At 32.7% G+C, this 19,216-nt stretch overlaps 1 protein-coding gene across 6 annotated transcripts in view; it reads left to right on the top strand.

The window, feature by feature from the left end:
• LOC119640651 (paxillin) overlaps window positions 1-19,216 on the top strand; it is a 76,180-nt gene that overhangs the window by 23,929 nt on the left and 33,035 nt on the right. Inside the window, exon 1 of one of the 6 annotated variants that reach the window (XM_038038842.1) lies at window positions 15,723-15,981. The exons of the other annotated variants lie outside the window; for them this stretch is intronic. The gene's annotated coding sequence lies outside the window, so the exon portion shown is untranslated. Of the gene's footprint in view, window positions 1-15,722; window positions 15,982-19,216 lie in introns of those variants that run through there. 6 annotated transcript variants of the gene reach the window in all.

Raw genomic sequence — 19,216 nt, 5'->3', positions numbered from 1 at the left:
GTATCGCTGGATCGTGGATATTTTGTTCAAGAGAAATACACTTCAAAGTTCTTTTATTTACAATTATATTCCTTCAATGTAGGATTATTCACAATTTATTTTGGCAATACCTTCAACTGCTCAACTTAAATATTCTCCTTCTACTACTCTCCCCTCCACAAATATTCTATTTATATACTTTTGTACCATCATATTAGTAGTACCTAATTTCATAGCTTCATTTTTAATTCGTTATTATGCTTTTCTGGTACTCGTTTTCCTCGGCTGGCACCTTCATGAGGCGCTGCGAATGTGCATTTGGTTTTTCCCTCTTTAGGGATTAGCTAGAATGCACAGGATTTGGGATTTCTGCAACAGTATCATCCAGTATGTGTTCTTTACAGGCATAATGATCCGTTGACCTCTAAAGTGCCAAATCCAGCTCCCTCCAACAAACCTTATGATTTTAACAAAACCGATATTTTACTGCTTAAATTTCATCTTTCATACGTTATGCTCGATTTTGCTGCTTGTCCCTACTACTCCTTTCGCTCCGGAATGTATTAGATCTAGCTATTTATTTATTATAAAAACAAACTTTTCAAAAAATTTGTGAACGGTAATTCTGCTTATGACTATTTCGCCTATTCTACTGCGAAGAAGGCATAGACTTAATTACCTAAACCATCAATGTTATTGCAGATACCTTCAGTTGATGAAATGCTCACTGCTTGTTAATCCTAAATATTGTTATACGCTTGCAAACACCAAAAGAAAAATGTCCATATATCCCTCGCAAGTTTCTTTCGATGGGACCGTATACTATTACGCTATTGAAACCTCATATCTCTTCTTCTTTTTTGAACTGCTGATTCCGATTTGACTGTTAACTATCCGTATCTGATCACTAACTCGGTTTCGATTTCTAACTTGGCCATGGTTTGAGGTCTCTAAAATATCGTTGTGCGTCTGCGCCTAACAAGTTGATGTGGTGTTATTCCATAAATCTTTAATATCTCCCTGACATCAGGTATTTTCCCCTTGTGTTGTAAAAGTAGTTTCCTTATTCCGCTTCACAAATGTGGAATTAGACATCACGTTGAGAACTATAGAGGCATTGCCAAATTGAGTATCTTCTCTAAATTGCTTGGGCGAATTGTTTCTCAACATTTAGCTTTTGCTATCGAGTACTATAATTATCCATTCCAGCAAAGCTTTCTGAATGTCAACTGCTAGGAATCTCTTATAGTTTACTGTACGTATATTTTTCCATTCAAAACATGGTTTTCTGGAAGGAAGATCAACTATTACGAATTTCTTAGAGTTTACTTGTCTTCTTTTCAAGGCTTTTTCCAGTGATTCTCGCATGGAAGTCGTAGATACTGATTTTAGTAAAAAGTTTGACCTACCATAACTTGTTGATCTTCAAATTCCCGCCCTCCCTCTGCCTTTCCTAATAACAGAGCATTCAGTTTAATTTCATCATCTCGGATGAATTTCCCGTAACGTCTGCCCTGAAGGCAGCCACTTAGGGCCCTTTTTATTCGTTCTACACATCAGTGGTCTCTCTTCGGGGATTAAATCAAGCCATATTTTAAAGTACGCTGACGATGTTAAACTGTTTTCTTCCTCCTCGTTGGAATCGCAATAGTATCAGCTGGTGTTCGTTAAATTTTATGAAATTAAATCTAAAAGAATGCAAAAACTTTCTTTCTCAAGGAGGAAGTCATTCAATACTGGGTATTTCATCGATTTAGACAAGTTGGAAAATGTAGATTCGTGCATCGATGTAGGGGTTCAATTTAATCAATGGTTACATTTTAATTTGCTCATTGCGTTTAAGTAAAGCTGAATCCGTGCTAGGTGTCGTTAAGAGGTGGTCCAAAGAGCTTAACCATTCTTACATTAAGAAAAGGTTATAATGAGCTTGACCAGATCAACACTTGAGCATGTTTCTGTTGTGTGTACTCCTCCCTAGAGGGAGGAGAATATAATCTGTTCAAAAGCAACGCCTGCTCTTTGCCGCTTGTCGCTTTGCCTCCCTATGAAAATAGGTTATTTCTGTTACCCTCACCATCACTTAAGAAACGTGGATTTGTTCTTGATGTTCCCTTCTTAACTAAGTTTTAACTAAGTGAATGAATGGTACTATTGATTCGCCCACATTACTTCGTGAGATAAATCCCAATGTCCCTACGCGCTTCTAATTAAGCGCAGTTAATGCAGATGTAATTATGAGCCAATATGATTCGATCAGCTTTCAATTAATCCAACAGATTGCGATTCTTACATGTATGCATCAATGCAGATTACATTAGCCCACCAAAAAGCGAGTATAGTTTTAGTTTCTTTACTTGTATGTGTTCGCAAATATCAAATGCATTTAGAAAAGAAACTAATTAAGTCTACGCTCTTAGTCCTCAATTTTGCGATTAAACGAGGGGCAAGAAATTAAGAAAGAAAAACTAAGAATAATCAAATAATCAATGGGTCAAAAGTAATTTGAGTCACACTTTCGCAAGCATCCTAAAAGAAATTGGAACATTACATTATATATATATAGCTTTCTATCTGTAAGTTGTTCTTATTTTTAATCATTAATTAAAGAAAGAACATTTATAAAATATTCTACATATTTAAAGAAATATTGGAAAATTAAAAAGAATTATTTCATCTTGTAATAAAAAAATCCTCGAAATGTGCAAAAACAAAGTTTGTCATCTACTCTTACTTCTTCATTATACAGTTGTGGCATAAGTTTGCTTATTAAAAAGAAGAAGGGAAAGTGTAGGACAAAACGTTAAAATTAATAATTAACTTAGTAAAGTAATTTGACATAGAAACCCATTAATCCGCGACAAATATATTTTGATATAATTTATTAACATAACGAAAACAATTCTTGGCCATTTGAGAAGCTAAAATGTGGATGAGCGGTTTTATAATCCTACAAAGTTGAACGAAATTCCTCTGTTATTTGGGATCTGCATGTGAGTTTTGCAGAAATTTTTCGGTTAAAAATACTGTACGAACTTATTGGAATCTGGCCTGCGTTTCTAACAAAAAACCTGTAAACTGTAAATCATAATAAAACAAGCATTTTAGTTCCTCGGTAACTTTTTTCTTCTTTTTGTTTACGAATTAGTTTTGGCGAGAACAAGCCCCCGAGTAAAGGAATCATAAATGTATATAAAATGAATGAATTCGGCTAACGTGTTAAAAAAATTTAGTTTCAATTTGCAGACCAGTCTTTGATATTTTTTCTTACATGCTGCCATATATTGTAAGGACATTATTTGTCTGTACGAGCACAATTTAATATGTAAAAGATTGTGAACTTTTTATAGATGTGTGGTATGTGCAACTTAAGCAATTTTTATTATTAAGTCATCGATGAATAACTTGAAATATAATTTAATGCAATCGTTTGTGTTATAAAAAAAATATTGATTTACAAGATATTAACAAAGTGCACCTGTGTGCATGTATATACCATGTGTAAAATACCTACATTAACGTATTACTTAATACAGATAAATTTTGGGAACTTGACACAAGAGGCTAAAGTGATTTTAAGGATAATTTCCGGAAGGCTGATAACGAAAGCACAAGTAGTGATTGAAGAATTACACATAAATACATACTTATATATATTGCAGACAAAGCGCATAAAAAGTATACGTGCGTACAATTATCGGAATGCAGACAAAAAATATTAATCATTGCATAATTGAATGAATCAATAGACAGCTGTTTGGAAAGTAAAGCTTGCGTCAATATACGTTAGAACTGAAATCTTCATACGGAACATTTCATTTCAAGATAAAAGTGGGAATAACTCCGTTCAAAAGAATATATTTTCGCTGTTACTTTTACAGAATATGAATATTTCATAACATATCGAGAATAAATAAAATTTCAATTTGAGATTGAAGTAAGTGCTCACCTTCTAAAGAAGCTATCCTTCTAAAGAAAAAATATTTTCTTTGCTTTCTAAGCCTTTTATCTGATTCCTTATCATCTACTGGGAGTAGGTTGGACTCATAAATACTGCTCAAAAACGGCACAATTTACGTCCAATCTTAATCAAAAAAGGTTTCATTTCATTCATAATCCCTTACAAATATATCTCCTAAAACTCTTATGTAACAGAGACTTTGACTTGACAAAATTTTAAAATTCGGCCGAGACATAAGCTAATAACAAGAAACTCACTAAAAGGAACCACCACGAGAAAAAAATGCTTAATTACTCAAACGTCGTGAACTCGAAGATTTCCTTTGAATTCGCAAAACAAAACAGCACATCGTAAAGAAAACGATTTAGAACAATGGCAATAAGTTACAACTTTAGCCGATACAGCTTTTCAAAAATGTTTTAAGCTCAATGAGTTCATTGCATTCTCATTGAACTTTAGAAAGATTTGATATACACAATTTAACGTTTAATTTAGCATAAACAAGTGAAAGCAATATGATGGGACAGCTAAATACCCCACACCGCTTCTTTTAATTCATATAACGATTTCTCAAAATAAGGTTTTATAGGTCGAAAATTTCGATTATTATTATTACGTTCAACCGAACGTAAAAATACGAGATGAATAGGCGGACAGACAAGCTTGTCTGACAAGCTTGAGTTATTCTGAATAGATAATAAATAATAAATAATAAAAGGTCCATCTTTTGCAAATCCTCCTAGGTGTTTCACACATTTGCACAAATTTAATATGCTCCTGTAACGCAATTGGTGTAGAGTCTAAGAGTGTTGGCTAACAATATTTGGATTTACTCAACTGGTGCCAGAAGCAAATTGGAATATGGCAACACCAGAGGTTTAAAAATTTTAAGGGGTCACGGATGTGCGTTTGGTGGCAGTGGTAATTCTGCAAAAACTGCTCCCAAAGTCTTTAGAAATGTTACCATTAAAAACAAAACTATTTTTGACAAATCACCAAAATGTTTCGAACCAGTTTACCGCTCGTTCGTGGATTAGTGGAAAATTCTGTAAGGCATCCTTTTTTCTAGGAAGGAAATTATTTTCTTGCAGGTGTAATTGACTTTTCCTTACTAACTGACCGCATGAAAGATAGAGATTCCCTTCAAAAAACTTACTATTTGAAAGAAATACATAGTGCAGTGATGTATTTATTTATATTCATTTCATGCTTTGAGGTACGAGGATAGTTTCTGCTTCTATCCGTTAGAACAGCAATTGAGCATAAGGCATGCGGCCTATACGCACGTACTCGATGAGCGTAGCACTTTGAATCGAAATGTCTAACGTGACAAAACAAATTTAGAACGAAAGTAAAAATTTGCAAATTTTTTCTCTTTCTTTTTTATTTATTTACACATGAATTATTATTTTCTTTATTTTTTTTCTTTACTTCTCCTTATATGTTATATATTAGCTATTGATGTTAATTAGTATAAGATTTACTTCTAAGAATCAATTGAATTCGGCTGTTACTTTGTTCAGCTGAGTTTCATATGTAAGTAAATAAATACATTAATAAATAATGCTAGAATTTATTACTTTAGTCTAAACAAATTACAATAATAATATTCAGCTTTTGAGATGCTCTCGTCTCTGGTCCGTTAAGTTAGAGACAACTCGATAGCAAATTATCTGCCAGATGAAAACTAATGTGAGTTTTTTTTACATTATTTAATTTCCTTTTGGCGAAGGGAATTTTTAATTTGAAATGTAGTTTTGTTTTGGCTGCTTCGCATTTTTGTGAAACATTGTGCAGTACTTTCATTGTGTAATCAACAATTAAATGCTATTAGGTTGGAAGAAATGCAGAATAAGTTTGTAAGTTTTAGTCGGAACGTTCAGCTATAGTGTAAAGCGTTCAAGCTAGTTTTAATATTCGGTCCGCTTAATACTTACCGATCGAGCATATACCTACCAGACAGCAGCCGCATTCTATTTCTTTTTCCTCCCGGCTCTTTCTAACCAACACCGGATTGAACGTACCTTTGGGGATATCTCCGAAATAATTGATCGTATTAAAAAAATCAAAAAATGTTCTACATCACTTATCATACACCATATGTTAGGTTATGTGTGTTGTCTCTTTATGTGATGAATGTTCATTTATCTTTATTTTAAGCTACACGTCACAATAGTCAAAATATTTCCATAACATTTAATACATTAGCCTAGTTCCTGCCTTATTGAAAATGGATTGAAATGAATAGAGACAGGCTGCTTATAACGACATATTTTGCCATTATATACGAAATAAATTTCCTATCTTTAATATGTCTCTGCAAACGTTGCTTAAGTTAATATTATGGCATATTACATGTGGAAAATTTGGTCGGCCCATTTTTTTCAACAACTTATGAAAGTTAGGGCTTTTCGTAGCAAATAGTATTTCAAGGCAATAATAAATGATATAGAAATTGGCTGTGGAGAGATTGGATTAAAGTGGATTATGTGTTACTTCCTATCGATAAAAAGTAAGCCTTTATATTCCAATCAGTCTTAGTTTCTACTATTTGATGGACAAAATGGTTGTACACATTATCCAATCTTTCATTTTGTGCCGTTTTAGCTTATTTTGACTAAATGGACCCAAAACGCTTCCCAAGTCTCTCTTCGGAAACTATTCACCCGTTTAACTTTTTAAAGAGATATGTCTCTCCTTTAAGCGTAATGATTGTTTGGGTGGTCTTAAGATCTTCCTTCTTTTTGATTAGCTTTGATTTTAATTTTTTCCAATTTTTTAATCAATTAATTATGCAGGAAAATTATTTTCCATATTTTCCAAGCCCGGACTATAATTCTCTACTGAACAAGTGATTAATTCAATAAATGCGTTTATGGATGACAGGCAGTGATGAAACCTCGACAATCGAAGACGTCTGTGCTCAGTTTTTAAAAAGAAAGAAATGCAAACTAAGCGTACGAAATGGCTGGGAGGATGAACTACTACATTTCTAACTTACATTTAAATAAAAAGGAAAAAAAAGAAGAAATATGATGAGATTAAAAATCTGTGTTCTGATATTAGCTTTATCAAAGCTCTGAGCTGGAAGCAGAGTAGCGAAGGGGAGTCGACTATTTTCTATTTAACAACTGAAGATGTTATTTAATTTTTTTACATTACTTGAATGGAAATATGCATAAGAAGAGGTTTAATTGAGGGAATTAAAAAACCATTTATTTTCATCACGAGCGTTCGGAAGTTTTACTGTACAACCAGCCCACTTCCCTCTTTCTTTTCGATTGTTAATTTAAAAATAGTCTGTAAATCCTTCCAATGCAATCCAATTCAAAAACAATTTTATTATTATGTATCATCATTTTCACTGGGTGAAGTCTTTTCTAAATTAAAGGTCTGATGGTAGCTTCAATACTCATTGCACACTGCCGGGAGTAAATACATTAAATTTCTATTACAGAATGGGCGTTTACGCGGTGCTACATTAATTGACAACCCGGAGTTGGCGGAAACTTGCGAATGTCTTACATTAAACGGCATTGATTTGACACCTTTATTTCCTTTACCTGACGTCTTTAATTCCTACATCAACATTGAAGACTACTTCGACTAATAGCAAAAATTGTCCTTCTGATATATTTAAACCATTATTTTTTTAATAACATAATAATCTTAATAATCACAATTTGGACTTTTTTCTTAGGTTTGTGTCGTTTGATTTTAGCTTCGGTGCCTAAAAATTAAAATGAAAGGCAACGCATTAAAAAGATTTTAAAAAATTAAAGCTTGCTTCCACACTGACCCAGACATTTAATTTCATTGAAGGCCAAATGCGCCCTTTTTCAGGCCCTCATTCATCGTAAGTAATTCTTTATCTTTACCAGGGGCATACTTCCTCTAGCATCTTTGCACACAAAAATATAGTATCCTCTACTTGAACACGGCCCGTCCACCAGATTTCCATAGCTTTACGGGTCATTTCTATTATAAACTCGATAACTAAATCTTCCAGCAGATTAACGGTTTTCGACAACGGCATATGTTGTATTGATGAGTTCGGTAAAATGGATCTCCGCGGAAGGTAGCCATTCGCAAAACTATTAAGCGGCAGACTATCACTTTAGGTAAAGCGAGAGCAAGACTGTGTGTGCGTACTTCTGCTTCCGGTTAACGGGCGTTATCATCGGAACAAAAGCTTACAACAAAACATACAGCTTTCAGCTCCCATTATCTCGCCTTTCGTGTTGTTTTCCGTAATATCGGGCTTACTTGCTGCTGTTGCTGCACTATATCTCCTTTTTTTAGATATATTTGATATATCGGAATTTTCTATTAAATCATCACACAATTCAGTAAACCCTGCCATTTTCCGTTAAAAAACCTCCAATATCAATTAAAGTAAAGAAATTCACAAAAGGAAAAAGACGAAAAGTAAAGCAAAAAAACCATCGAGAATAAATTTCCAAGCGATATTTCTCTATAAAAATCAATCCTCTAATAGAAAGTTTTAACACAATAACTGCAACAGTATTTCAACTGGCCTGTATGAAATTTATATGCTCTTTTAGATGTACTTCCTTACAAAATACAATTGTTACAATTAAATTTTATGCAGATCGCCTTAGAGGACAGCATTTACCTATTATTATTTTTATATAAAAAAATATTAATTATTCAATTACCTTGAGAAAATATCAAATTAAAGAAGTATAAAGTTCAAGTAAAAGATTAGAAAAATTATATTCATTTTATATTAAATAAACGTATATAAAAATAATATATATATAAAAGAATGATTAAATGATTGCTTTTGCTTTGAATTTCACATAAAGCATTAGTTTATATAAACCGCCCAGATTCCACAAATACGGTAAATAAACCGCCCAGATTCCACAAGTTAAACAAGAATATATGTAACAACTTTTTCTGTCGTTTATCATCAATTAGAGCAAACTTTTGTTAATAAATAAAAAATGTAATATTTTCCGACAAGTTTGTAAGTTAACTATAAAAACATAAATTGTTCATGTAACAATTTATCAAAAATAGTTTTTATTTATTATATATTTAAAATAGCTTTATTAATATATATAAAAATATATATAAAAAGAATTGTTATTCTTTTTAATGGTTTCCTGATTGTTTCCGATTCTTTTTCCTTGGTCGCTTTTGCTCTTCTATCATCTCCTCTAGATGTATGTAGTGTTTTGGAAAATACGCGAACTAAACTTATTTAATTTTACAAGTTAGCCTAAAAGTAGATCGCCATAATTTTTATTATCAAATTAAAAAAAAAGTAGAGAAATTCTCTGTTAAAAAGGCAAAGCAGTAGTGGAATAATCTGTTCAATTTCAAAGCCGACGGCATTTATATGTGCTAAATTAAAACAATGTAAAAAGACAAAAAAAAAATTAAAAAGCTTATTTAGCCACTTGTTTAGCTATTGCTACAACCAAAATCTTATATGCACATAAGGCGGAGCATTTTCATTCGATATAAAAACTCTGCACATACAAAAATAATACATTGTGCATATATATCACTAATACACAAACTTATAATACTCAATAAAACAAACAAACAACAAACTACTATAAAATACATTGTGCATATATATCACTAATACACAAACTTATAATACTCAATAAAACAAACAAACAACAAACTACTATAAAATCCCATCCATTCGCTAACAGCTTACATTGCAATCTTTCCTTTTTTAAATCATGTCATAAAAATATATACGCATTTATACTAAGGCCCAACAACTCTACTAAAGTGGCAAAGCAGTTGTAACAAACACTGTTAAAGTGGCAAAGCAGTAGAAAAGTTCTCTGTTAAAAACGCAAAGCAGTAGAAAAGTTCTCTGTTAAAAAGCAAAGCTGTAGCAATGTTCTCTGTTAAAAAGGCAAAGGCGTAGCTAAATTCTCTGCTAATTGCAATGCCGTAGAATATAACATAGCACTCGAATGCAATAATAATTAACCTATAAAATAAAAAAAATATGTGTAGAAATTCGCCACGGATGATAATAATTTTGTTTATTAAAGTTCCAAGAGAACGAAAACAAAATAATTTAAAATAAATAAATATTACATGAAATATTACTTTTATTAAATATTAGTATTGGTAGCAATTCTGTTAAATTGAAAGAGCGTGTCTGCATTTGGTGGCAATGCTGCTAAATTGAAAAAGCGAGCATGTCTGCAACTGGCAGCAATATTTGATAAATGTACATCAAAAGTGAAAGAAGGTTGCAAAGAAATTCATAATGATATGAATAGACATGTGGCTAATATATACATGTAACTGAAATCATACTTCTTCTTCATAATTCTTATGAAAGTAGCTAGGAAAATGTTAATACAGAGAGTATGCACGTGTTTGCTGTTATGTGGCTCTTTTATAAATTACTGTTATATAAAAAACAAATTTTTAAGCTGGGTTGAAATTGGTACTGCATTAAGTGGAATTAAATTTTGCAATTTTTGCAATTATAGCTTGATTATGAGTAACTTAGTTGTGCTTTGAATAAATCAGAACTGGGCGGTGAGAATACAGTTGAGAGAATACAATACAATTGAATACAATCTAGTTTAAAGTGAAAGTGCTTTTCTTATATTCAACTGTCTGTCCTCTCAGAAAGTGTGATTGACAACATATATACAAAGTTTGTTTACACCTTTAACATGGAAAGGAAAATTGATTTCTCGATGTATATAGTATTTTCAGTACTTGGAAAACAGGACACAGTGGTTGAAAAGCTGTAAAGGAATATATTTGAGAAATCATTTTCAAAATTTTATTAACAAAATTTAGTTTCCCAAATACTTTCCAATTTAGTTGGTCGAAAAGATTCCGACAGTTGTATGCGATGATTTCAGCGATTGAACATAACATTGACTAATAGACATTTTCAGGGTATTTACGTAAACTTGAAGTGTTGAACAGGTTTAATCTTTAAGAAGTTAAACGTGCAATCAACCAATGCCAGCCAACTGTTACGCCAACTATATCTAAACATCATCACTATAGTTTCGTTCATAATTTTGAGAAATCTGTTAAGAAAAATTAAAATCGTTTTGAAATTGAAGGAAAATTCGAAGTTTTTTTTCGTTTATGTTATTTAAAAATCTATTTTACATAGTTCTCAAATATTAGTATTAGCTCATGAAAATTCTTATTTCTACTGACGTAGGATGTTGAGCACGTAGTATTACTTAATTTTTTCATTTTAATTAAAGCCGGTTTAAAACTGGTTGATATTGAAATTTTTATGTAAGCAGAAAGCAGAAAGCATTTACTCAAATGTACGCGCTTATTGAGCTAATGTTTGCCAGACAACGAAAGAAATACTATAAATGATGACGTCATTCTCATTCAATAATACAAGTAAACAAGCAAAGTTGAAAATGATAAGGAAGAGAATTAATCTGTCATCGATATGTGGATATGTTTATATATATATCCATCTAATATGATAATCAACAGTACTTTTGTGTGGAACAGCAAAAGCTGATATATATTGACTTGACTTTGGATAAACATATATTATTTGATTAATTGGAAAAATTTTCTTTTCATTTTCATTCACCCTCATTACTTTTTTGTTCTATTTGTCATGAGCAAAACTTTTTACATTGAAGACACCCACACATGTGTTGTATCACAGCCATATGTCAATATCTTTACGGATATTTAACGTTAGAGACACCATGAAAAATTTTAAAGTCCATGAAAAGTACTTTTCGCTTATGTTCGCTTTGCAGCTGATAAACAAGTAAGTAAGTAAGTATAAGACATAATTTTGCAACAGGATGATAGGTTATTTTAAAGGCATTGTCAGACATAACGTGGAATGTGGATAGAGCGCTCCACGATGTCGACAGGAATCACTCACACATTGACTATCAAAACACTTCAAAGATTCGAGTTACATTACGTAAATGCGTAAAAGAAGGTTTATTCTCAAAAGTTATAGTGACTGTAACAGCATATTCAGTCTTATTTAGGTCAAAAAGTTAAGATGAAATCAATTAAAATCTTATTTTTATATATCATTATTAGATGTTAATCTTGTTTAACGTCCAAAACGAGGGTAAAAAGGACTAACTTTACTTTTTGTTAAGCGTGGGATGGGTATATTTTTTCTTGTGATACGAAAAATCTCCGAACAAGTAGAAAGTTACGCTTGCATTGAAGGTAACTGCACCAGACCATTTTATTAAAGCAATGTAAGAGATAAATATTAGATGCGTCCAGCTCACCATCCTTTAACTGAACTTTTAAATGAGCTTAATAAGTGTATGTAGAACGTTTCTCGTAGGTTTAAAAGCTTCTTATAGTTAAATGCTAAATAAGAACATTAACTTTTATACATTATATTTTAATTGTGGGCATGTTTGCACTCAGATTAAAATTGATTTAAATTAAGAGCACATTTTCAAATATACAATTTTTATCTCGATACAGGTTGCAATAAGAGCATCAACAACCCAAAGCGATTGGGTGCATATACGCATGCGGATTCAGGCAATGATCGCAAGGAAATATATACAAAATTATAGAAAATCTATCTGAAGTATAATATTTTTTATACCGGAAATATACTGTAGGTATGCTAATGCGAGTAATGCAAAAAATATTCGCCAGCGATCCCATTAAGAATAACGTGCATTCGCATGAACACTTGAACGGATTTGCATATGACTGTCCTTTGGCCCGTTTATTGAAATCTCGGCTACGAGCTTAAAATTTCGTACGCTCTTTTACATGAGTTTGTAAAACCGACAAAACCGATGTTTGAAACCGCAGATGATTGTTTAAATTTCGAAAATTTCATCTTTTTCACAATATTCTTAAATAATGTTCACGAAAATTGCGTCCGCAAATCTCAAGTTGTCCTTAAGTAAATACACAAAATTTCACATACTGTAAGCTAATGAGACGAATGTACTATATATACATTGCGTTTACTTTATCAATTATATTCGATCGATATTATCAATTATGTTCGAGTGGTACTTTTACATTAATTTGCGTTAGCTTTAAGTGAAAAATTGTAGGCATTAATTCCTTTTTTTTTTTTTGTTTTCTTTGCCAAAGCTTAATGTACGTTTGCATTTTGCGTCTATAAACAAATGTTGTCACTAGTTTAGTAGTTGTTGTTTTCATTCTAAATTTAGTCAAAGTCAAATGATTCATCATAACTTTTCAATAAAAGCATCGGGCAATGCGAATTGAGAGAACAAAAAAAAAAAAATTTGTGTGCAGTTTAGGTCGGATATTAGAGGCTGCACTTAGATGGCCTTCAATACACAACGAAATTGCAACGTCTCACTTTTTGCATCCAATAAACACTCAAATATGTTGCAAATAAAACTATGCACTGAGCTTACTTTCCTTAAAATGACACACTTTTTTATGAAATGCTACCCTTACATCTCGAACAGAACATTTCCAGCATTCTATCAGTACTAAAAGATTAACGAAGCACAAGCAGATGTTTTTTTCGTTCGCGCATTCACCAGATTCGTAAATTGTGTCAAATTTAAGTTTATATGTGTAAGAGTGCGAGCGTAACAATCCCTTCACGATCGCCTCCGTAGACTACAAAATTCTTCATTTCAATAAAGCACATAACCATACAAGCATATGTTAAACCAGCTGATATATTATCTTGATATATTATTATATTCTCTACTCACAAAAATGCTTAGAGTATTATTGAGTTTGAGTAAACTATAGATGAGCACTCAAATCGCTTGACTTTACGTGACCAATTTAGCGTTTTAACAGACTGCTTTTCCGTTTCAAATATATTGAAGAGTGCATCTAACGCAATACATTCATTAAATTAATTTTATGTTATTGACAAATGTCCCGTAAGTGCCGGTGCTTCTTCGGAACATCTTGTGGGCACCGTTGGACGACACAAATATGCTCAGAATAGAGAAGAAACAAGGCGGAAGAACGGAAGAAGACGGCATTCGTCCTTTTTTGTATTCTGCTTTGCTCAATTGACTTTATTTGACTGAATTTTTTGTTTTTGGAAGACCTTCGTGACTCGTTAACAAAGCAATCCAGGTCAAGGTTAAATGTTTTTCACTTTACACACATCCTTTTTAGAAATGCGTTTTAGTTTGTTGAACATGCTCTCCATGAAAGATATAAAAAGTTAACCAGGAGATCATAGGCAGATTTCAAACAGATCTGACTGCTCGAGTTTGTTGCTGGCTTTTTTAAGTCAAAAAAGACACTAATTTGTGTTATTACGTCATCAGACAATGGATAACCTGAAATACGGTGTGCGAAAACTGATCTTTATATCTATGATGGTTGATAGTAGATCCACATATCGTCGAAAGTTGGCAGATTATTTCATAAATGATTCCATTCGGCGTCATACTCTTTCAAAATCGTAATAGATGAATCGTCGTAGACGCGTATATTAAAATGATAGTATTACCTGTGCTGCAATTGCAATGCATTTTTCGAGTTGTCATAGGGGAATAACTGGTGATGTTGCACATGCGTTCAAAAAAATTGTTGCTTAATTTCAATTTTTTTGGTGATGGCGCTGCACATACTTCCGTCGCACGACTTAAATATGTATTCCTGCTAATGAAAGATTCTAAAGCACTTTTCCACAACGCTTTTTCATCGATCTGAATGCTTGCCTCTTTCTCTCAGTCTTTCTAGGTATATTTGTCAGTGCGCTTATGTTTAATGTCCTTTTGCCTTTTATATCAGCTTATTTTTCTTTCCGTCATCGGTTCTATCGTCCAGTTGACATTATTCAAAGGCACTGATCAAGAATACAGGTGGCCATGCTTCGTCCGCAATGGCTAAGTATTTTACACAACCAATGAGAGAACGAAAATGTAACAAAAAACTTTAATTGCAAAACATTTTTATCACAAGTTTCTGCACTGAATAGGTTATACTTCCTAATTTAAGATTCTGATCTAAAGATATTTCCCTCTATTCGGGAATCCAAAATTAGAAACGATAAGTAAAATGTATGGGTTTGCTTGGAATGCAATATTCGCGCAAGAGTTTACTTGCTCCAGATTCTTCCATTCATCCTTTGCTCGTTTTTGCTTGGCTTGTTTAGGATCAGAATTCTGAGGACATGTTGGTACTGTTGCTAATGTCTTTGCATCGATTCAGATTTTGTCGTTATTTGTATGTCGTAACTTCGATAGGCTAGTCGTTGGCATTTCATATTTCCAAGAATTTATTGAATAAACTTATATATCATGTCGGTGATGAAATCTCAGAGCGATTTAGACGCTGAAGCATAAACTTTAGCGATCATCTAATAACGGCTTAGTATAAATAACGGCAGTATCCACAATTATATAACATTACGTTTTGTTCGGTCTCTAGAGTTTTTAAGAAACATTATCGAGTGCAAGGAGTATTTTATATTTTTAGATAATCAAAAAACAGTTCTTTCCAACTCTCATCTCTGGCCGGGTTCAATAACAAGAATACTGATTGTAGCGCTTTTATTGCAGTTGAGCGTTTTTCTTCTTATCTGCAACTGAGTTGAGTTCTGTTACATCGAGTGAGAAATTTGCCAATGATTGTTAGTCTAAATGTCTTGGCGCTTTACTGTTGCAACATCAGCATCTGTTCAATTAGTTGTCTATAAGATTTCATTCAACGATTTACTATACGTATAAAAAATAAACGAACGGTAACGGGCAATATCTACACAAGTTAAAAAGTATGCATCAAAGAAAAATTAAAGCCCAAACGTGACAATTAAAAGCTAAATGCTTTTCTGCTATGAAAATATGATTTGATCAAAATCTAAAGCGAAGTGAAAATTTCATTGTAATAAAAAACCAAAGACGAGAAAAATAAATAAAAGAGTAAAAGGGAAAAGCGCGATTTCGCTTTTTTAAGACGAAAAATTGATTTCGTACAATTAATCGTAGACATCATCAGAGTCAGCTCCCTCGCCTTTGCGTCAGCACTGCCTGCTACTTCACACCACACAATTGTCGGGATTAATGTGCACACAACAGCAACTAACGGTTAACGATGTGAAAAATTACAAAAACATAAACATAAAAACAGATACATATACAATTAAATCGTACATCATATATAGGCACTCGAATTGTAGTGAAATGAAAATCAACAAATGTTGATTTAGTTTGGATTTTGTTTTTCTTTTATGCCACTTCGTAACTGGTGTATACTCGCTGCCTTGTCAATCATAAATTCCTCATGTGTTACAATGAAACGAAGGAATCGCACGCAATGACCAGTGGTTACAGAAATGACATCAACTGCCAGCCACTGGTTGAGTTGCACTTTATATGCATTTCATGTCTAACAATTGAGTCTGAATTTTACAAGTTGGTGCGCTTGTCGCAGCTATTGTTGTTGTTGTTGTGGTCAATTAATTCTTCATCTCTTTTTGTGTATTGTAATAAAGGCATTTTTAATCCGACCACTTAACCACTTGATAACCACTTTTATCAATTAAAGCTTAATTGAAGAGTTGCTTTTTTGTAGTTAAGTCAATGATCTCTAAAATATTAATGGGATATCTGAGACGATGAGGCTGACCATATCTCTCTGTCATCGAAAAACTTCATGTCGTATAATGCGGGAGGCATCATAAGCATATGTTAAACAAGTAATTAATTTCCGGATTTGAGTTTAATTCCTCAGATGATAGATAACAGATTACCAGCGATTTGTGTCCGCTGTAAGACGTTAAACGAAGTTTTTAACATTAACTTTTACGAATTTAAGAATATCTAATAAAAGTCAATAAATGGGCGAACAAGTGCTTAGCTCGCTTTGGAATAACACCCTTGTATATTTCATAGGACATCTGGCGTTTTCAATGTTTGCGTTCGTGGTCAGAGAGCATATGTTGTAGCGTGCGATAAAATTATCGTTTGTACCCATCTTTGGAGCATAACAATTTATTAATTTGTGAGAAAGAGAGTTGAGTTGAGTCTGAAGAGCAAATCCATTCTCAAGGTTTTCTTAATTTCATTTTTTTTCTACAGCGTTTTAAAGGTCTCCCCGGCCCATATGTCAGATTAGATGATGTTTACTTCTATCAATAAAGAGATGGAAGAAGGGGATTCTTATGATATCTATATAAGAGTATAAGTCATCCAAGTATGCAGAAAAATGACTTGTTTAAAATTAAAAGCAGGTGCATAACGAATGTCCCAAGGTATAACTAATTAAGAAGATTGTATAACACTTTATTTTCAATTCATGTTCTAAAGAAGAATTATGATTCTAAGGCTATTCGAAGAGCATTGTCTTCTATTTGTTCGTTACCTGTTTATAGATTTTAGTAAAAGAACAAGAAACTTCTCTTTGAAGTTGTGTCTAATCACCAACACTCTAAGCTCTTATCATGTTTTATAAATGAGAAGACATGGCCGTAACCATAAGTGCCGAATTGATTTTTGTTTTAAGCTCTTTAACTCAATCATTAATGAAGTCTTCATACCCTCTTTTGGATTTGGGGCTCAACGCGCCTTCACTTCACTTAACAGAACGACAGACAATTGCAATTATCATTTTTCTTTTTCGTTAATCTTAAGAGCCTGACCTTGGCAGATTATGAAGTTTATGGAACTATTTTGAAATTTTAAGACGAGTTGCTTAGTCTTATGCGTAGGTTCTTTTGTGCATTTCCATTATTGCACATTTTGCATTAAATTATCACTTTCGGAGGGTTATTTTCTCCGGCTTTCGACAAAATACTAAATTTTCTCTTTATCTTCCTGCAGTTAAAGCCAATCTTTCGGGTAAATGGCAAAATGTTAAAATGCTTCGTTTAAGACATCAAACTTGCATAAAAACCTCATGTGTATTGCTTAGCACTGCAAAAGTTTGGAGAACTTTTCTGTTAGGATTAATCTTTCCTTCAAATGGCTAGAAAAAACTTTCTTTCATTGCTTTCATCGGTACTGATCCTTTGAAATTACCAAAAAAAATGCGATATAATTACTGAAGAAATGTGTTACTCCATTGAGGCTGATTTCCGCGACTAACGTTTTTTAATAAAACCTTGCGCTATAAACGATACAAAAGAGCCAATAGGTTTTTATAATAATTAAAGAAACTTACACCCAAAAAAAATGTAATATCGTTTTACCATTGATTTTAATAACTAATAAAAAATACTGCTAACCTTCCGCGTGGGCTATCGATATGAAAGTATTCATAGATGATGTAAATAGGAAAACGTAGGTTTACCGTTAGTGGCTCGATGGGTATGTGTCTGTTATTGGCATTGGAGGCTTTTTTATTTACATACATATTTGCTAACCAGAAACAAGCGGAAACGCACACAGTCCAACGTCGATACAGGTGTTGCATATTTATTGTACGTGTGTGTGCATTATATTAAATGCGATTTATCCGTCTCGCTCTTAGAAAACGGGCCATAAGTTACAAGTGACCGTTTTTTGGCAAACATTAGGCGAATATTTAATGTTTTTTCTTAAAAAATTATTTTTTCCTTTTTTCAATTTGTTTTCACGCCTTTCGATCGCACAATTTTATCAAACAGTCAAAATTATATTAAATCGTAATTGCAAAAACGTAAAAAAATCATAATTGTAAAAACGGCATACACACATATATACGCGTGTATGCATGCATAGCATTACTAAGCCGAAATCTACAGCAAATAGCAGCAACAACAACCCACAATAATTTCAATTTCGAATTATTTTTTTATGGCGTGCTAACTCAACTATATCGTTCGCTTCTTCAAAAAATGTGACCAAACTTTAAAAAGAAAAGTAAAAATTCTAATTTTACGTCCGCTTACAAACATGTTTAAACATGACGTTGGTAAATATATGAATATATGAATATATGACTATATGAATGATTTCCCTGTCTTTGATGGAAGAATGCTCGAGACTCGACTTAAAACGAAAGAGATTTCTCACTTCTTTGAGCATGTCATAGAAATGCAAATTTAACAGAGAAGCAGACATCGTAGACCGCATGAAAAACTAGTTTTTTTAATTGGATCTTTTCGTACGCTATCTCTTATTGGGGTACCCAAATTTGCAGCTATTCAAGCGGAAACCTTAAACTCAATTCGCCTCTTCGCCTCTTAAATTAAAAGTCAATTTTAGAAAAAATCCCCTTACATTTTCAAAATATTTAAAACAAATATCAAACAAACCTCCCAATCATCTTACTTACGTAACATTTTCAAAGGAATAAGAAAAAATTGCAAAGTGTTGGCTTCAATGAAGCCATGTCATAATT

The sequence above is a fragment of the Glossina fuscipes genome, unplaced genomic scaffold (genome assembly GCF_014805625.2).
Source record: "Glossina fuscipes isolate IAEA_lab_2018 unplaced genomic scaffold, Yale_Gfus_2 121, whole genome shotgun sequence".
Taxonomy (NCBI): Eukaryota; Metazoa; Arthropoda; class Insecta; order Diptera; family Glossinidae; genus Glossina; species Glossina fuscipes.
This window is presented reverse-complemented; position numbering and strand designations above follow the sequence as displayed.